Raw genomic sequence first — 15,615 nt, 5'->3', positions numbered from 1 at the left:
ATTAAATAATTAATTTAAATTATTAAATGTTTTTAAAAAAAACTGTTTCAATTTAATTATTAAATATAATAAGAAGGGCTCGGAACAACTCTGTTAAAAGCATTACTCATTATAATATTATAATATGAGAGGGTCGTCAGTTCTCACTGTAACTATCACCATTATTATCAAATGATCAGCAGAAAAGGTCACACTTTTATCACATGATGAGTACATGGTTATAATTTTATTTTATATTAGAAAATGAGATTCACTGTCAGAAGATTCTTTATGGCAATAGAATCTTCAAATGTCAAGTTCTATTTGTCATTAAAAAATGTGCTGCACAGCACCAACTGATAAGAGAGAGCATTGGGATCCTCTCCAATGTGGGCATTACTGTTGATATTTTCTGAAAAAGACATCAGTTATGTCGGTTAGGTATGTACATAGTACGAAACTACATACCAAATAAGGGTAGAGCAGTAATAGAGAAATCGAAACTACCTATAAAAAAAGAACACTAAATTTGACGTAACTAACTCCTTTTTCTTTTCCCTTCTTTTTCGTTTCTCTCTCCGGATTGATTCTAGTTTAAGAATGGTCTTAGATGGAACGTATACACATATTAAAGTTTTTGTTTAATTTTTATAGATATAAAATTTGAAAGACTGAAATAATAGCTGTAGTTTTTTTTTATTTTTTTATTTTGTACCTTTCTGTATTGTCAAAACATAAAAATTTTAAATTTTTTTTTTATCTTCAATTTTACAAAATCAAAAAGAAAAAGACAAAACCTGAATCAATTGAGATAAGATTGAATATAGAAGAAAAATCGAGAATTAGAGAAAGCGAAGAGAGAGAGCATCGTTTATATTTTTAGGAAATAATCTGACGTAGCCGAGCCATGTTAGGTTCAACCTTTTATTCGATTGTTTGGTTTAGTTCTCATATCATTTTCTATAAAAGTAATGTTATTATGAGATCAACTTAATATGTATGGATAAAAATAGTTGTTATTAGTTTTTATTAAATTAATATATTTAAATATAAAAAATAGAAAGCAAGTTACATCATTACATAAAAAAAAATAAATAAATAAAAAGGGCTTTGCAAGAACCCTCTGAATTATGTTTTTGTTGCATTTAACCCTACTAGGTTAGTTTCAAATGCCCAAAAAAAGATGAAAGACCAATTTACGTTGTTTTAGACTTGTACAATTATGTCTTTCAACTTAATATATGATGTTCACCAAACCACACGAATCAACTAAATAAAATAAAGAGAGAAAAGAGACCAGAGAAGGAAAAAAAAGAAAAAAAAATGGCATCCATGGCAGAAGAAAAATAACCACATATACAAAGAGAGAAATATGTAGACAATTATGCACAGAGAGGATACGGGGATGCAGATATATAGGATATGCTGGGATATGAGACATATATGTGTGTGTGTATACACACACAAAGAAAAGAAAGAGGATGCCAGATTCACGTCGACCATGCTCTGGGAGCACACTGGCGATATACTGAACATGCCGCTAACGCAAGATTTTGCATCAAAAACGTAAGACCGAACCATGTGTCTCAATTTTGGATTTCCGAAACAAGCAATTGAGTTTCTATTTAAACCATCAAATTCGGTCGGCGACGAATGTGAAGACGAAAAGAAGGTGTGTCATCGGTCGTTAGGGTTCCGATGAGGAGTGTGAGAACGTTGGCGGAGAGGTTCTATTTGGATTTCACACTCTTGAATTTGGGTTTCAAACCCTCTATTCCATTCAATCCTGCTTCTGAATTCCTATAATAGTCATTGATTCATAACCGATTACTGTTGCTAAATGATGTAGAACTGATTGCTAAAGCCTTTGTGCCCATTTGGATCGTCAGGGGCCAAATGGGCATGCTAATAGATTTTCTGGGTTGATCCCGAAGTATGCGTTTTTTACCCGACATGAGAATTTTTTGACTGGAAACGGCCCAACGAATAAGACTCACCGCTATGCTGTAATGTAACGTGTTTTTCAGCGAAATATCATCATTTAGAGCCTCAAAACGGGGTTTTTCGGTTCGAAAGAAGCTTGTCGAATATTTCGGGATTTTTGTTCGTTGTCTAAACGAACTCATATTGCATTCATATTTTATATTTAGTAGTTTTTTTTTATTAGGTTTCTTTCTTTATTTTTTCAAAAAATTTAGAGAAACTTTATTTTTAGGATTATTTTCGGGTATTAATATCCTTTCGAAATTAGGTTTTCTTATGTTATAATTTATAAAGATTCAAGTTGCAATTAGTTTCCTTATGAATTAGGGTTTTCTTTCATTATAAATATGTGTAATACAGAAATCAGAATTATTCATTCAATTATAAATAATATATCAAATTTCTCTGAATTATTTCTTCGTTTTGTGGATTCAAAATACCTATTTTGTGGATTCAAAGTAAACTGTTCCTTGTGAACAACTTTATACCTTCCGCTTACATCACTAAATCAATTGTTTCTTTTCCGGCAAATGCTTCCTCTAAAAATTCTTGGAATCTCTGAACAATCTGTAATTTTTACAAAAGCACACAATATATATGTGTGTGTGTGTGTGTGTGTGTGTGTGTGATAGATAGATAGAGGGAGATAGTATATATATATACATACACATATAGAAGGAGGAAGAGAGAAACGTTATGTCGGCAAGATTTTTTATTTTTTTTTTAAAAGTTTCCAGAATGACACGAAGAAGAAGATGAATAGTATTTGTAAATATGTGTGTGTGTGTGTTTATATGAGGGATAAGGGTGTGTTTGGGTGTAAAAATAAGATAAGGTTGTGTTTGAGTGTACCAATAAGTTAAATGGTTAATTGTTTGGTATAATGGTCACAAGAAGGGGGTAATAGAGTATTTTCATGCTCGTAAGGGCATTATAGTCATTAAATATATATTGTGTGTCACGTGATCGTATGTGATCATTTTAACGGCAAGAATCAACTTGCAAGAATCAACTTGCATGTCGCCGGATGGGGTGCAACAAATTTGCATAGTTGAGGTTTTTTTTTTTAATTTGAAAAATCATTTTAAAATACCATAAAAAATGATTTTTTAATTTCATCAAATAAAATCAAAATTAAGAATGAAAAAGTTTAAATCTTTCATTTGATCTGTTGTAAATTAATTTTGATATGAAAATTTGATGATATAATCTCTATATAATTTTCTTCCAAATGGTTGAATACATGTTTCAATATTTGAACACATGATCACAAGAAAAATATAAGAGAGCATATGTGGATAGGTATGCAGCACTATAACGCTTTAAACTTTTAGATTTGAAGACAAGCGTAATATCATAGTCAAACTCAGTTCATGATTCGATATCACGCTAAATGCATACTCCAAATGGAGTATAGTCCCAACAGAGGTAGACAGAGTGATCTGACCGCAACACCGTTGATCTGTTGTCATGCAAAGTGTTCGTTTGATTGGAGTTTGGGTCCAGAAGGAGGAAGGTAAAATAGTCCAACAACAACTAGAGAGTTCACATAGATGAAAATGTTAAAAATTCTTATCACTCATCAGATTTAAATGGAAAATGTAATAGACTTGTATGAATGGATAAATTTTTGGGCAATAGAAAAAGTTTGAGCTTGCACTTTCGTCTTTCAAATCAAGTTTCACTCGCAGGTACTTTTTTTCCCCAAAATGATGTAAGATTATGTAAAGTGTAAGAAAGCTTTATGTGATAAATGCGGGAGAAAGTAGTACAATTTGAAACTTGAATTCGTGTTCAGTATAACTCGAACCCTCGATCTTATATTTAGTAAAAGAAGAAATTCTCTTTGGACTATACTCTTAGTGGTGAAAATAAAATTTCATCTTTGCACACAATTAAAGGAAGGTAAAAAAAAAAAAAAAAAAAAGACGCAATTTACTTGAAAATGAGTCTCATTAGCTATTAATCTCAATATTATGTCAATAAATAATGAATTGGATGCATTATACAGCATTTTCGTAACTACGGATATATGTAAAAGTTAGTTTTAGAAAAATAAAAAAATAAAATAAACTATTCTTGAAAGATGTAGAAACAGTCTTGAATGCTGTCGAATAATTTCATCTCAATTTGACATGCACTTTTACCATAAGTCATATAATCCTTCTCGATAGGTGTCGCTCTCACGTTCTAAGGGCGCTCCCGCTCCCGCTCTCGCTTAATTTCTCACTATTTATGACATAATTTTTTCGCTCTCACACCCGTTTTATGTAACTTAACTTTTACCATTCAAATCTGATTCAAATTCATAATTACTATTTGAAATGGTCTCTAAATATGTATTTTTTCAGTTTGTTAATAAATAAATAAAAATTAAGTTGCAGTTATAAAATTTCAAACAATCATATGCAAGAACCCAAAAAAATTAATAATAATAAACAAAATAAAATAACCTATAGTATGAATAAATAATATATATGTTAAGTGTAAATTTAGTCCACTATTATAACAATTTTTAGTAACAAAACTTGTGTAGCAGTCGGTGGAGGCCTAAATATTGAGTTGGTGAGTGAATAAATAAGAGAGATTATACATATATAAACCGACATAAACATTTTGCCTAAATATTGAGTTGGTGGGTGAATAAATAAGAGAGATTAGAATATTATATATATATATATATTTATAAACCGACATAATCCGAACGCACCTAAATATATACTGTATATTTATTACACACGTTTCCTCTTATGTACTCCAGTATTTATTTAATCGGATTACTTCATAGATCTAGTAGTATTGATGAAGTATTATAAAAAAGAAAATTTGGAGCCCAATTTAGTACTCCCTTGTGGGACCTTAAAATCAATAAAATAGTTTTAAAAATATTTAAAATATAAAAAAATATGACTCTTGTGACGAGAGAACTCTAAATAATTTAACGTTTAAAATAGATCAATTTTAGTTATAATATGAGAGCGCTGTCAGTAGAGCTTTCACTTTCTATCATTATCAAATGATTAGGAGTAAAGAAATTCTTATATCATATGATAAGGTATGTTTCGTGACATGGTTGTAATTTTTTTTTTTTAATGAAAAATAAGATAACACAATCAAAAAGGTTCTTAGTGGAAATAGAATCTTTTAAATGTCAAGTTCTATGTGGCCTAAAAAAAAATTCGGCAAAAGGAAGCAGCACAAGTGATTAGAGAAAGCTTTGGGATCCTTTCCCATGTGGGGCATAGGTTGACAACTTCGGCAAAATCAAATGTGTCAGTTTCATTAAGAGAAGAATTGTGATACTTAGAAAAGTGTTTGTCCAGTTGCATTCATCATACTTTGACTAGACTATTTTATCTTGTATATAATTATAAGATCACAGTCGTTCTCGCGACTATTGAATCTCAGTAGTTAGTTTAATAGTTGTCGCGTGTATTTTTTTTTTAATAATTAATTACTATTTTTATGCTAACTTCCTTTTGGGTCTCTCATTATATATAATTACTATATTAGCCTCTTAACTGAGAAACTAATGAAAAAGTTCTATAATCTGATTCTCTCTAAAATTCTCCGATTTTTTCAAATCCTTATTCTTTGTTTCGAAGTATTTGGTTGTTTTTTAAATAAAAAAAATAAAATCAGATGAAAACAAAGTATAATCTGAAAAAAAAAAAAAAAAAAAATTATAGTACTTTTTTCTTTTTATTTTATGATAAATTTTTATTTTTATTTTTTTAATCTGAAAAATCAGAGCAATACTTCGAATAAAAAGTACTATAAATCTAAAAAATCAGAGCAATCTAATTTCTTTGTATTCGAAGTATTACTTTGATTTTTCAGATTAAAAAAAAAAATTTATTATAAAATAAAAAGAAAAAAGTATTATAAATTTTTTTTCAGATTATACTTTTTTTCCATCTGATTTTATTTTTTTTATTTGAAAAACAACCAAATACTTCGAAACAGAGAATAGGGATTTGAAAAAATCAGATAATTTTAGAGAGAGAACCAGATTATAATACTTTTTCACTGGTTTCTCAGTTAGGAGGCTAGTATAGTAATTATATATAATGAGAGACCCAAAAGGAAGTTAGCATAAAAATAGTAATTAATTATTGGGAAAGAAAATACACGCGTCAACTACTAAACTAACAACTGAGATTCCAAAGTTGCGAGAGCTATTGTGATTAGCACCCCTCTTCTTATAAAAAATATAATATTAATATGAGGTCAATTTCACATATTAATTATGAGTTTTATTTAGTTAAAAATAAGATAAAACAAAATCAGCACAAAATAATTCCGTAAAAATAATTAATTATATATATTTTTATTGAATTATTGAAGATTATTTAACACAAATGACCTACAAATAAATTAGAAGTCCTCGTTATTAAAAAGGCTTAGTATAACTTGGTAGTAATACTTTTTGCGAAATTAACGAATAAGATGAAATTAAATTAAGAAATAAATGAATATTCATATTACGTAATATGTGAGAGTTAAAAAATAAAAATAAATAAATTATTGTGTACATAGCGTTTTTAAATAGAAAACTACCACCATGCACGACACGGTATTAATTTGAATTTTTTTATTTGTTTCAAAAGGACACAAGTTATGTTTAACTTTAACCTCACTATTTAGGAAGGCCAATAGATAAATTTTTTGAAAATTTTTGGGAGGCCAATTGAAATTTTCAGTGACTTTCAGAGACCATAAGTTAGGTTTATCTACAAAGTCATTGTTTTGAAGGGCCATAATAAGTATTTTGAAATTTCCTTTCCTTCATAACTACACAAGAACCTCAAATTACCACTAAAATGAGATTATCATGCTCAACATAATAATCACATTCATAAAATGTTTGATGGGAAGGAAGGATGTTTAGGAAGGATAAATGATATTTCAAGTGTTTAGTTGAAAGAAAAGGAGGGAGTAAAAAAGGATGAAGCATCCTCCCAAGTCCATACCTGATTTTTTTTGTCGGTCCAAAATTAGACTGAAGAGAGGAGGGGAAAAAAGAATAACTAATCCGAAAAAAGTTGATACCAATTTTAATCTTTAGTTAATATCCCGAGGCCATCACAAGAAATTTTTTCGGTAATTATTTGGTGCATGTGAAATAGGGAGATTGTATGTGTCGGTGGATTATAGGGTACTTTAAGAGGCCCGACACCATCGTCGTCGATAATATATATATATATATAATATAATAAAATAAAAACTTGTTAAACCCTACCAAAATTCTCTCGAATATAATAAGGGTATATTGGTAAAAATCATAAAAACTCATTTTCTTCGTCTAACCATGTGTTACCCTTTCTTTGACGATAAGTCAGAAAGGCACCTTCTTTATACCTCAATAACCTCGCTCCCTCTTATTTCTCCTTTCATTTTTCCATCCAAACCTAACATCAAGTCGTTTTCACCTTAAAGTCTTAGTAAAAGCATCAATATTGCAGGTCAGCCAACAGCCGCCGCACTACTTTGTAAGTTGGTGGTCTGTCATTCACAATTACGATTCAAAATGAGCTAAAACGAAAAAAGAAAAAAAGAAAAAGAGAAAGATTATAGTGTAAAAATAGATGCTATAAGTGTGAATAATATAAAATATAGGTTTAGTGTAAATTTAGTCCAATGCAATAACATTTTTGGTTAACAAAACTTGATTTGTTGTCGGTGTAGGCTGCTGATTTCGACCAATTGGGGAAGTCAAATAAAAAAAGATAAAGACACATCAACAACTAGTTTACGAAGTTTTAAAACATAATAGTTTTACTTTTAAATGCTATTTTTCTTGTTATGTAATGATTTTAGTTTTTAAATTTTAATCATATATATATTTTTTTAATTGGTATTTACACAAATATGTCTCTGACCTGTTAATAATTTTTTTTTAATCATAATAATTTGAGTAATGTTAGTCACGACCGTTAGTTACAATTATTCAATTATTCAACCACAATCATTCAAATAATTGCTTAAAAATTTATTATAAAAATATCAAAAATTCAACAATGAATCTGATTAGTTATTTTTTTAAAATTTTTTTTTTTTTTTCAATCAGCAAGACGAAGCTAACATTACAGTAATAATTTAAATAAATAAAAAAATTTAACATAAGGGAATTCTCATTAAATTTTGGAATTATTACAGATACATGGACTTATAAACCTATATTTACTACTAGTATTTGATAAGAATCAAAGGCACAATGTTTCAAAAAAAAAAAAAAAGTTGACTAAAATGTTAACGTAAACATAGAAAATCATTATTATTAGGTATTACTTTGTGCACATAAATATCACTTTTTGTGCACGCATATATCATTTTTTGTACAACATAAAAAGTGATACTTCATAACATGGACCTCGTAAAAATATAATATCTGCGTGCATAAAAGGTGATATCTATGTGGATAAAAGTGATGTATTTATATCCAAATAAAAATAATATATAAAAATAATAAAAATAGTTAGGATAAATGAATAATATTTTTTATATTTATGTCAATATTTTAATTAATATTATTTTTTAAAAAATATAATATATATGAATCCATAACACCGTCCATTCGCAATCATCTTTTAAACCTTTATTTTCTATCATTATCTAATGATTGAGATATGTTTCTTGACATGGTTATAATATATATATATATATATTTAAATGAGTTTCAGTGTGAAAAGATTCTGAATGGAAATAGAATATTTCAAAATGTGAAGCTCTCTATGTCCTAGAAAATTGTGCAAAAGGAAGCAGCACCAAGTGGATTAGAGAAAGTTTTGGGATCCCCTCCAATGTGGGGCATGCAGTTGACGTCTTTCAACGGACAACCGTTATGCAACATAATGTACTCGTTGACATTCATTCGAGTCATGTTATCGTGAGGTCAACTTATAATATAATATATTTTTTAAAAAAATTAAGTATCATCTTTTAGAATTGTAATTCACGATTTTCAAAAATGACATTTAATTTAGAAAAAAAAAATAGTAATTATGAGAAAAATAATATAGTATTCAAATAATAAATATAGTTTTATACTAAGGAAATGGCGTCACTAGTTGTTATGAGCGAAAAAAAAATAATATAGCATCCAAATAATGAATATAATTGACTATTTTATATTAGTGAGAGTGACATCATTAGTTGTCGTCATTCTCTACTAATATAAATATAGTCAAATATGTTTGATTTTCGAGTGCTATATTAAGATTTTTTATTTAAATATCTTTAACAAAAATAATAAGATGTATATTACATAATTACACGATCATTATTAAAATGATCTCAGTGTAAAAATAAATAACAAAAAAAACCCAAAATATAATAAAGATTTTTTTTTTTAATTTGATCAAATGATATTAAAAATAAAAAATATATAAAGATTTGACTGTTTCATTTAGCCTACTACATGTAAATAAGTTTTAATATGAAACTTTGATAATATAGTTTTTATATTATATTCATTTACATGGTTAGATGAGCGTCTCAATATTTATACCCACACAAAGACAAAATAGAAGGTTCCATGTAAACCAATCCTCAGGTGAACTTACACTTTCTTCCATCGTATCAAGTGTAAGATGACATCACCAATAGAATGCCCTCATGTTTGCAGAATGCTCAATCATTTCCTGTCCCCCGCATTTCATATTAAATGGTCCACCTTATATAAATACTATTTTTTAAAGTCTTTCTGCATGTAATCTAATAGTATCTCGTCTATTTTTTAAATTAGTTGAGGATAGTTGAAGTCCCCTACAAGTAAAATGGGTGCACTTATGAATATATATATATATATGTGTGTGTGTGTATATATAGGTCGTTAGTACTCTTTTTTTTCTTTTCCAAAATGATATAATATTTGTATTTTATTTATGTATTATTTCACTATTTTATTTCCTTAATAACCGAATAATTCATGTATCTTTCAAATGTAAAGTATAAACAAACTTTAATTGAAGGTAAGAAAAATGCCAAATATACAATAATGAAGTGCCAATATCCTTTCAATTTTTCTTTATACAATGTGAATGCATTATATGTCTCTAAATTAGAATCTCCCAAAAGGACATAACATATGCCTGAATGTCCTACACACACACACACACATGAAAGCAAGAAATTGAATGCATTTGAATTTGAGAATCCAAATATCTCAAGATTTTTGTTCATGTTATTTCAATGAAAAATGAATTTCAAGTTGAGTTGACATAAGCTAACTAGTTTAGAAGTACGCCGTGAATTTCCCTATAATACTATGTGTTACTGGCTTATCATTTATTATCATCATCATCATTCTTATCTTTATTTCATTTGAATTACGCTTAGCCCTATCCTTTTACGGGAGAGTCAATTTAGATTGTTTTAAGTTGTATAACATTATTATATTTGCATGCATAAATTGAAAACATTTATTTATTCTTTCATTTGTTGATTGGGAAATGTTTATTCCTACCAATATTTTACTTACCATATCACACAACATAATTTCTTGAGGAAAAAAAAAAAAAAAAAAAATTGTAATTTTAAAACGGACAATGTGGAGTCTAGGGAGGGTCAATTAGTTGTACATGTGATTCGAAAGGGTAATCTCCATGTTACAATGGAGCAACCTTACCTTTACACCAAGTCACCATTTGAATTTTAAAAAAAAAAAGAAGAAGAAAGGAGTAACGGTACATAAATCCACTAAATAAGTATGGTATTTACATGAAATTCACGTGATGTCATCATTTTCTATCATCGTATGTAGTCGGTTAATTCAGTTTATAAAGTCACATAAAGTATCATTCTTTTCCTTTTTTTTTTGAAAAATTAATCTTTCCCAAAACAATTATTTAATTAAATAGGAAGGGAGATAATATACTATTATAATAAATATATAAAAAAACAAAAGTGATTGAATAGTCTTCACAAACATGAAAACGAGGTTTGCCCTTCCTCTTTTGCGTACAAGGAGCTCCTACTTTTATGTGATCCATGTGCTATCTTTGATTAAGACATTAATTATTGTCTTATTTTAAAATACTAGAAGCTTGTATATTTTAATAATATCAATGTTTGAATAATCTAAAATAGATTTCCACTCTTTTTATTCCGTATATTGAAAAGTATGCGATCAACTCATTGTCGGCTATGCTACCTTCTACATCCAAGTAAAAATTAAAATTCAACATTCGATGGCCGGGTATATAATAATAATAATAATAATAATTAAACTCGTAAATGTGGCTCGGTGAGGCTCTTTGGGTGAACAGTAAATTTAGACATTCTGAATTTAATTCTAAGTTCAAACGCAAAAACACCCGTATTTAAATATATGTGTGGTCAGTAAAAAAAAAATACTTAAATTTAAATAATATGTATAATTTAAAAGTCATGTTTAAATTTTTGTAGGATTAAATTGGCGTGTTAGTTTCTTACTAAGAAAAAATATATATCATATTGATTAATGAATCATTCTATTATTTGAAATTAATTTACAATTGGATTAAAAGTTTCATTTAAATGAGAAATATCAGAACTTTGGATCCTTTTTATCTCAAGTTAGGGGTCCAACATTAATTAGACAAGACACAAATACTATGAGTCTCACAAATGGTACTGTGTACTGTGTACCATCAAGAAAGATGTTCACATGACAAATTCAAAGCACTCATCATTGTACAAATATCTCCCTCTTATCTCAAAATAATTCCATATTTCTTGAGATGTCTCCAAAAAAAAAAAAAAAAAAATGTCACTTTTAGGTATAGGTCAATGTAATATATTTTTTTCTTCTAATTAACAATGTAAATTTTTACATTTTAGAGGCTAATAGTCTTCAAATGATAAAAGAAGAAAATGTATTAGATGACCAAAGGGCTAGTGGCTTAACGATATCAGTTTCTTACCTCTTAAAGGAAGGTTAAGGATTCAAGTTTCAAAAGAGATAAATGTGTGTGAGTACCAATTTAAAAATAATAAAAAAAAATGTATTAGACATGTATTCCAGGTAGGTAGGGTTGCACACCCATCTGGTTTAGTGCGATTTTCGATTAAATTGGAATCAAATTGATTCTAATAGTTCCTAAAAAATAAGAATGACAATTGGAACAGTTGATGCTCGGAACCGAGCCGTGAAAGTCCGGTTCGATTCGGTTTCGGACCACAGTTCTTTTCTCTTTTTCTTTTTTATTTTTATCTCTAAAAAAGCCCAATAACTTACTACCAATGACATGGATTCGGCTTATCAAAACAAATACAAATTTATACAACAAATGGACAATAATAAACACCTTAACCAAGGAATAAAATATATTTGTAATTTAAAAGCAAATGAGCTATTATCTTATTTTTGTGAAATAAAAATGAAAATTACAGTAGCCTTATATGTGTAATCTAAACATATTATGGTGTATTTGCGTGTAATTTTATATTTGTGACATATATTATATTATTATTTATTAATATTGTAATATATATATATATATATATATATATATATATATATATATTAGTTTACGATTCAGTTCAGTTCAGTTTTAATGTATAAACTAACAGTTCCTTATTTTGGAACCGTAAAAGAGCCAAACCAAAATGACAATATAATTCTTACCGGTTTCACGATTTCAATAATTGTTTTGTGCCTCTAGTAAGTAAAATGATATTTTATGTGACAAGATCTAACCAAAAAAAAAAAAAAAAAAGACAACACTTAGTGTTGATCATACATGAATGTATCAAACAAATTTATTTTTATCCGTCCGTATAGTCAAATTTCAATCTTATAATTACTCTTATTCTCCAATTTCAATCATAAGACATCATTTTTTACTATTAAAATAATATTTTAGGTTCTTTTGAAGTCAAAGATCGACAATGATTGGTCTTGATTATTATTGTTAATCGTTAAATGATGTGAATTTTAATGATTGAGAACTGACCGTATATAATGTTTGTTTCAAGTTTCAATGTTGATTATACACGTAAGGGGGATAGTTATTTTGAGACTGACAGTAGAAGTCACGTGTTATGGTAGCCTTGCATGAAAAACACATATAACGCACCTTTCTTTTCAAACCAGACCGCGGAAAGCGTGCATTGCTTCGGAATTTGGGATAAATCACGTGGTTAGGTTCATGCACGCTTCGCACGTGTAAGACCCATCTAAGTTTAATTTGACAAAATGACTAATTCACCCTTCGTCATTTACTATATCTTGCAATTTACTAACAACATGAATAAAATGACTAATTCACCTTTTGTCATTTACTACTGTCTATATCTTGTACTAATCACTTGAAACATGCAAAATCTTTCACTATCTGCCGTTTTTAATCTCACATTTAACTTAAATCTTTAAAGGGTAATTTATTGTCACAACACTCAAAACCCTCCCAGTTAAATTTGAGAACAAACACTAAAAATGGTACTTTTTAGACTTTAATTTGTATAGAAAAATTTACTCTGACGACACTCACAACCCTCCATATTAATGTTGAGGACAAGGACTAAAGATGTTACTTGTTAGTTTGGCATTTTTATACTATGTGTAAGTGTGTGTGTGTGTGTGTGTGGGGACAAGTGATTGGGGCACTTCAAATCTTTATTTGTGAAGCACTCTCCCAACTACAATGGCTCTATATAACTCATTGTTTTTTGTTTTGCATCCTTTTTTGCAAATAATAGAAGAATCATATCCTCACTAGTTTTTCACTCTTTTTTTTTTTTGGTGAGTGGACTCATCCATAAATATTGATACAACTGTTAAAATTGAACAAAATGCCTTGTGATTTTAGTATCTGTGAGATAAATGTAACATTTATGGTAAATTTCAAAATATGAAGTGAGAAATAGTTGTTCCAACAAAATCTTGGTTAATGTATTTTTTGTTATGGAAGTGAAAGAGTTTTTATTGATCCGAGTACTACATTGGTAGGTATACCGAAATAGTTAATTTTTTTTTTAAAAAAAAAAAAAAAAGTAGAAAAGAGTACCAATTCCTTTCCCTTTTCTTATCTTTATTTTCTTTTTGGTAAAACCCTTTCCCTTTTCTTGCTTTCTTTTACCAAACAAGTTAATAAAACTAACAACAGTCATAATTGTACTATAAGATTATCATTTACTAAAGAGTTATAAAATTTGTTTCTTGGCAAGGTAAAATAAATAAAATGGTATACAATTTACTCATAAAAATTCAATACATCCAAACTGCCTTATTACTATTTCTTTTTCTTTTTCTTTTTCTATTATTATTTCTTTTTCTTTTTCTTTTCTATCTTTAATTTGATCCTTAATTTAAACTCTTAAATTCTTTTTGGCAAGCGAATCTGCAATAATTATCCGTGAAACAATATTATATGACACATAGATTATTTTATAATTTAACTTTTTAATTAAATTTTTTTGGCACGCGAATCTGCAATAATTATTTGTGAAATAATATTATATAATGGTCGTACCTATAATTATTTTTTTAAAAATAATTATTTTATAATTTAAAATTCTTAATTATCTATAAAATAGTATGACAGTCGTACCCATAATTATTTTATAATTAAAATTCTTAAGTTCTTTTGACAAGTGAATTCAGAGTAATTATCTGTAAAATAATATTATATGACGGTTGTACCCATAATTATTATTAAATAAAAAATTCTTAAATTCTTTTGACAAACGAATATGCTTCAATTATCCATCAAACAATATTACATGATGGTCGTTCTTATAATTATTATATCATTTAAATTCTTAAATTCTCTTGACAAGCGAATCTACAATAATTATCGGTGAAACAATATTACATGACAGTCGTACCCATAATTATTTTATAATTTAAATTTTTTAAGTTCATTTGGCAAGCAAATTCGCAATAATTATTCATGAAATAATATTATATGACTATCGTACCCATAATTATTTTATAATTTAAAATTCTTAATTTTTTTAGGCAAGCGAATCCGCAATTATTATCCATGAAACAATATTACATGAGGTCGTACCCATATTTATTTTATAATTTAAACTTCTTAAGCTTTTTAGGCAATCGAATCCGCAATAATTATATGTGAAACAATATTACATGAAAGTCGTACCCATAATTATTTTATAATTTAAAATTCTCAAGTTCTTTCCCCAAGAGAATCCACAATAATTATTTGTGAAATGTACCCATTATTATTTTATAATTTTAAATTTTAAATTCTTTAGGTAAACGAATATACAATAATTATCCATGAAACAATATTATATGACGGTCATACCCATTATTATTTTATAATTTTAAATTATTTAGGTAAACAAATATGCAATAATTATCGATGAAACAATATTATATGACGGTCATACCCATAATTATTTTATAATTTAGTATTTTTTAGTTGAATATAAAAATTATATTAAACATTGAAATTGGAAACTAAAATTGTTCATTCCATCAATCCAACTAGTAAAACCGAAAAGAATTGCCAATAAAAATGGTAATTCATAACCTAAATATTAAATTCAAGTGAACTGGTTAAGTGGTAAATATGGTCTTTTAATGTGTTTATTGACCAAGGGTGGTGTGCCCTGATTATAAAAAATACGGTCTGCCCACCGTATTTAAGGGTGCCTAAATTATAAAAATATGGCCTGCCAAACCGTATGTATTTTTCGGTA

The sequence above is a fragment of the Cornus florida genome, unplaced genomic scaffold, assembly GCF_030987335.1.
Source record: "Cornus florida cultivar Cherokee Brave unplaced genomic scaffold, ASM3098733v1 CherokeeBrave_3.0.0_Hap2_Chr06, whole genome shotgun sequence".
NCBI lineage: Eukaryota > Viridiplantae > Streptophyta > Magnoliopsida > Cornales > Cornaceae > Cornus > Cornus florida.
This window is presented reverse-complemented; position numbering follows the sequence as displayed.